We start from the raw sequence: 6,484 nt of genomic DNA on the forward strand, positions 1-6,484 counted from the left end.
ATATAAGGTGATGTTATCGTGCCAAGCTTTTTCCTGATTGTTTTGGTTCTGATTTTTGCAGCTGCCATTCCCCAAGCACCTATCCCACAAGGTAACTCTTCCACTGAAAGTATAACCTATAAAGGGTGGAATCATGGTGATAATTCATAAAAGTAGAATAGACGTCTGCTGTCCTGCCTGCATGAGGGGAAGGAGGTGGTGGGACGGAGCCCTCACAAGTAGATGGATTGTCTGCATCTTAGTTGGGCTGGTTTGCACGACAGGAAGCTGGGGAGAGCATTAAGGATGTGTCACTGGACACCCCACACCTGCCATGTACGTATCCAATCCGTTTCCAGCCTCACCTACAGTCGTAGGGTCCTGCCTACCTGTCATACATCTCTCCTCCTCCCTCACCCCCTCTCAGGGCACAGCCACACACCAGCCAAGCCACAACCATGTCTACACCAGCCAAGCCACAACCACATCTACACCAGCCAAGCCACAACCGCGTCTACACCAGCACGATCCCCTCCCAGTTTGTGATTCACTTCCGAGCTTGCTGGAGTTCTGGATTCTGTGCTTGGGAAAATGCACGTTGCGTGCCTGAAGAACCCAGCCCCGGCTCTCTCGTTTGTTTTCACAGGAGGAAGTCACTTTTGTGGGGGAGTCATTTCAAGTCTGTCCGGCTCCTTCTCCAGGAAGAGTGTATAGCCACAAAATCATTTTTGTAGGTACATTTAACAATGTAACATGTCCCAAAGCAAGATCCCTATGCTATTCATCTATTCTTTCACATCCCTGTTTAGGCACATGCCAATAAAACCCAAAAGCAACATACTTGGTATTTTTGGAGGTTGAATTCATTCAAACCACCTGCATGATGCTAAGTGACCACTTCAACTCCATGCTTCGCAGTTTGTCTCTTTGGTTGTGCAGACCGTGGTCTTTCTTATCCCTTTCGCTCTAAAAATTCTAGTTTTCATCTCAGAGGTTTCTGCCCCAGAAACCATGCTAGAACCCCCCGGGTGTCTGGGAGGAGAGCAGGCCCCAGACATTTCCAGGCCAGCAGGGAGAACCCTGCAGCTGTCCTCTCTAGCCTTGGCTGGCCCAGCTCCCCCTGCAAACCTCATGTGCTGACCACAGCGCTGGGGCCAGAGGACACAGAAGTCAGGAACCACCTGCAGTGGTGACCAGCCCCAGGCCACCTATGGGAAAAACACCACTATAAAAAGGTCCTCCTGTATCTGATTTCAGTCAGTGAATGAGCAACCTTTTAGGTGCTGAGGACACAGCAGCCAACAAGACCGACAGGGCCACTGCTCCATGGCTCTTACATTCGAGAGAAGGGAGAGAGGCACTGGATAAACACACAAATGAGAGTCCTTTATAGTGAAAAGGGTTAAGAAGATAATCAATCAAGGAAGAGGCTAGAAAATGCTTTGGGGTGCCACTTTGAATAGGGTGGTCAAAGAGCCGAGGCCTGAACAAGGAGCTGGAGCCAAGTACAGAGGAACAAGGGCTCCAGGCAGGGGGTCAGCCAGTGCAGAGCCCCCAAGCCGACAGCCAGCTTGGAGAGCTCGAGGGAGAGACTCAGGCCCAGCAGCCACGGGAAGCCCAAAGTTCGGCTGGAAGTGGGCAGGGCCATGTGGTCCTGAAGTTTAGCTTTCCTTCTTAGCTGTGTCCTCTCAACAAGGGTGACATCCCCTTCAAGGGGGAAGAGAGACATTGATTCTTAGAAGCAAAAAAAAGGAAAACAAGGCAGATCAGTGAGAAACACTGCTGTAAGCTGACAGGGCAGTCCTTGGAGGGTTTCAAGGCAGACTGTCACTGGGTCTGAGTTGCACAAGCCAACACTTCCTTGAACAAACGTCCCTGGGCAGAGTGAGTCTCTGGCGACCCACCAGGCTACAGGAAGGGGGCTGCCAGAGGCAGTGGCCCCTGCTCATCAGCCTTCAGCACCCCCTTGGCCCCTTCAAGTCATGTTGGATTTAAAGGAACATGGCTGAGCATGAAGGTCAGCAGGGCCAGGCCCACAGCTCACAGGGAGCCAGGGCTGACCTGGGGTCAAGAGCAGGGAGGAGCAGTGGAAGAATCCAGCAGCCAGCGTGGACCTCCCACCCCACTTCACATCCCACGGCCTGGCCCTCGCAGGAGGGAAGACGGGAGTCCAGACTCACATACTAGGGGCTCGCTGTATGCACACCCAACTCCCAAAAACAAGGACATAAGGTCACCCATCACGGCCTCAGGTAACTGCAAGGTCATGCCCGAGGCCTCATGCCCTCCAGCTTCTCAGAAAACTGGCTCCAAGTGGGGGACATGAAGCAGAGGTCTCTGCTCATGAAGAAAGTACTTGTCAGGGAGCCAGGAGCACTGGTCACCAACCTGCCTCTCTCCTCCCAGGAAAGCCTCGGCTCTCTCAACTACTCCAACTCCATCAGAGGCCAGACACGGGGCCACCCTGGCCAAGTCACTGTACGGCACAAGGTGCCTCAGCTCACGTTCACCTGCAAGGTGGATGGCCCGTTAGCAGTTGAAATTGTCCCTGGGGCTGACGTCCCAAGGGAGAATGCCAGCTACGATGTGTCCACATCATTTCTCGAGTTGCCCACGTCCCAGCACGTGGGGAGCATGGGGCCGTACTACGCCAGCCAGAGCAAAGAGGTCTTCCTCCAGGTCACACTCCATAGCCCCAATCCCTGCCTGCGGCTCTTTGTGGATACCTGTGTGGCTTCTCCAGATCCTGGTGATTTTACAACTGTCAAGTATGATTTGATCCAACGAGGGTAAGGAAAATAGAAGGCCCTCGCTGGTTGACTGTTATATTTACGTGGCATTCTTTTGGGGACCTGTGGCTTCTTAACTGGTAGTCCTAAACCATAACATTGCGCAGAGAGTCCTCATCATGCCCCAGAAGCAGAGCCCGGGCCCTCACCATCCCTCTCATTCTAGTTGGGGACAAATAATCACAGGAAGTCTAGACAACTTCCCTTGAATCCCCAAAGAGTCCTGGGCAGAACCCTCGCTGTCTCAGACTCTGCTGTCTCATCCCAGCCTTTCATTCCCATGCCCCGCTTCTCTTTAAGTTTTATAACTGTACTACACTCCCCATTCCTCAGGATATTTGGCCTACACTGATGGGCTGGTGGGTTACCCCAGGCTAGGCTCTTACACTGATGAGATTTATTCTGGTGCCTTTGGTTAAACAAAGGATTTGCCAAGTTAGAACTCTGACAAGTTGTTTGCCTTTATAGCTCCCATGTCCCCCAACCAAGGCAAAATGCTTATGGATGGGTAACTGGCAACCAGTGTGAAGATAACAAAACCCATCACTTACTGATGGCAGCTGCAGAGTAGTGAGAGCCACAGCAGCCTGAAGCCCGTGAGAAGCATCGTGGTGCCTGTTTCCAAAAAGCCAGTGAGGGGCAAGAGGCAGCACCTTCCAGAGGCAGTGTGAGCCATGGTGCAGGAGGTGCACAGGTGTGGCACTAAACTGCACTGAGTCAGAGTGAGAAAGCTCTTCCCTTTTCAATTCTCCCTTTTCAAAATATATCAAGGAGAGGGAGTTCCCTGGAGGTCCAGTGGTTTAAGAATCAGCACTTTCGCTGCCATGGCCCAGGTTCAACCCCTGGTCAGGAAACTAAGATCCTGCAAGCCACGTGGCACAGCCAAAAAAATATTATACACATATAGGAGAGAGGCTGGGATTTAACAACTGACATACTTTTCTTCTGCTTATTTTAGGTTTAATTTGCTCTCCTTTCTCTAGTTTCCTAAGGTGGAAGTTTAGATTATTGATTTTAGATCTTTCTTCTTTCAAATACATTAACTTAATGCTATAAATCTCCCTCTACACATTGCTTTAGCTGCATCCCACAAATTCTGGTAAACTGTATATTCATTTTCACTTCGTTTGAAAGATTTAATTTCTCTTGAGACTTTTTCTTTGATCTTTGGGTTACTTGGTGTTGTTTAATTTCCAAATATTTAGGATTTTTCCAGCAACCTTTCTGTTATTGATTTCTAGATTAATCCCAAAGTGATCTGAAGATGTATTTTCTGTGATTCCTATTCTCTTCAATTTGTTATGGTGGTTTTTTATGGTCCAGAATGTAGTCTATCTTGGTGAATGTTCCATGTGGGCTGGAGAAGAATGTGTATTATGCTGTTGTTGAAGTGTTCTATAAATGTCAGTTAGGTCTGGCTGATTGGTGGTGCTGTTTGGGTCATCTGTATCTTTCCTGATTTTCTGCCTGCTGGATCTGTCAATCAGTGACAGAATGGTGTTAAAGTCTCCAACTATAATAATGGATTTGTCACTTTCTCTTTGCAGTTCTATCAGTTTTTGCCTCATATATTTTGATGCTTTATTGTTTGCCACATATACATTAAGGATTGCCACATCTTCTTGGAGGACTGATCCCCCTTCATCATTATGTAATGCCCCTCTTCATCTCTAATAATTATCCTAGCTCTGAAGACTGTTATGTCTGAAATTAATGTAGCTAATCCAGCTTTCTTTTGATTGGTATTAGCATGGTAAATCTTTCTCTATCCCTTTACTGTTAATTAATCTTTATCTTTATATTTAAAGTGGGTTTCTTATAGCCAGCATATCGTTGGATCTTGGTTTCATTTTATCTACTCTGGCAGTCTCTGTCTTTAAATTGGTATATTTAGTCCATTCATGTTTAAAGTGATTATTGATATAGCTGGATTAAAATCTACCATCTTAGTGACTGTTTTCTACCTGTTGCATTTGTTCTTTGTTTCTCCCCCCACTCTACTTTTGCTGCCTTCTCTGGTTTCTAGGTTTTTTTGGCTGCATTAGGTCTTCATTGCTGTGTGTGGGGTTTCTCTAGTTGCGGCGAGTGGGGGCCATTCTTCATTGCGCTGCACGGGCTTCTCATTGTGGTGGCTTCTCTCGTTGCAGAGCACAGGCCCTAGGCACACAGGCTCAGCAGTTGTGGCTCACGGGCTCTAGAGCACAGGCTCAGTAGTTGTGGCACACGGGCTTAGTTGCTTTGCGGCATGTGGGATCTTCCTGGACCAGGGATCGAACCCGTGTCCCCTGCATTGGCAGGCGGATTCCCAACCACCGCACCACCAGGGAAGTCCCTTCTCAGGTTTTAATACAACATTTTATATGCTGGTTTTAACTGAGCATTTTATATTATTCCATTTCATCTCCTCTCTTGATATATCATTTACTTTCCTTAAGTTTTTCAGTAGTTGCACTAGGGTTTACAAAATACATTTTAAAATAATTGAAGTTCACCTTCAAATAATGCAGCCACCACCTTTAATCTCCACTTTTGAAAAAAGTAGAGCAGGAAACAGCTCTAGCTATAATGTAATTACTTTGTCTTGTTTTTATTTTATTTTACAGTTCCCTTCTGTTTCTGGCCAAGAATGGTGGTTTGGCCAGGAATGGTGGTTTTTCCCCTCATGGTAGTATTATAAGGTTTTTTAATAAACGAAAGGAAGAGTGGGTTGTGGGGAGAACTCCAGTTGAAATTCAAAGGTCTGTGTCCAAGCCTGATTATTTGAGCCAGAATTAATTCACACCATGCTTTAAGTTAATCCTCTTGGCCTGGGGTTTTTCTTGCCATCAGGTGCATCAAAGACAATACTTATGCCAACCTCCACTCCCGACAGAAGAACATAGCTCAGTTCAAGTTCAACGTCTTCAGCTTTCTCACCAGCTATGATGTGATCTATCTGCAGTGTTAAGTTGCCGTATGCAAAGTGGGGGACCACGCCTCCCGCTGCTCCCAGGGCTGTGCAGGGCAGAGTAAGAGGGGCACAGGCCCCATGGAGGCCACAGTAGAGCACACTGAGTATTTCCAAATGGTGGGGCCACTGGAGATCCACAAAGGAACTGATTGAAGAAAGACCCTTGTGTGATTTCTCCAAGTTTCACGTCAATCTGTTAGAAATAAGAAGTAAATTCTATTTCTGCTCAGCAAAATAGTAAGTTTGACAAATCTGAGGTTGTCCATGTAGAGACAGGTAAAAGAAATAGCTAAAGAGGTTCTCTCTGAGGTTTGTTGCTAAGTAAGTCTTCTTCTCTGATTATTCAACTTCTAAGGCAGTCGCTCTCTTTGCAGCTAGAAGTCTTGCATTTTATAATTCTTCACTATCAAGAACTTGATCATTGTCTTAAACAGTGCAACATATTATAAAGAAAAGTTATCTCTTGATACCACATTGCCAACTTAAAGATATGTTTGACTCCTTAATGTTTAGATGCTAGTAGGTGTACCTTTTTGTTTCTGTCCCTCTGATGGTGTGAGAATTTATTTTCAGATTTTGCCAAGGGTCTTGTGAAGAATAAACTAAGTGTCTGTCAGAAAGTCGCTGTTTTTTTTTTGTTTTTTCTTTAAACTACAATAATTGGTCAGTTGAATCAGTTGCCATTTACTCAAAACAAGCTTTATTTGTCTGTTTCAAAGGGAACAAATTGGGCCTTGGCTTCGTTGAGTTTGGGTTAAGCTTGCAA

At 46.5% G+C, this 6,484-nt stretch overlaps 1 protein-coding gene across 5 annotated transcripts in view; it reads right to left on the reverse strand.

Moving 5' to 3' along the window:
* C16H10orf120 (chromosome 16 C10orf120 homolog) overlaps window positions 1-6,484 on the reverse strand; it is a 56,650-nt gene that overhangs the window by 27,198 nt on the left and 22,968 nt on the right. The gene's annotated exons all lie outside the window — the stretch shown is intronic.

Source organism: Delphinapterus leucas, chromosome 16 (genome assembly GCF_059928025.1).
Source record: "Delphinapterus leucas isolate spDelLeu-1000000601 "Yukka" chromosome 16, BTC_Dleu_Yukka2, whole genome shotgun sequence".
Taxonomy (NCBI): Eukaryota; Metazoa; Chordata; class Mammalia; order Artiodactyla; family Monodontidae; genus Delphinapterus; species Delphinapterus leucas.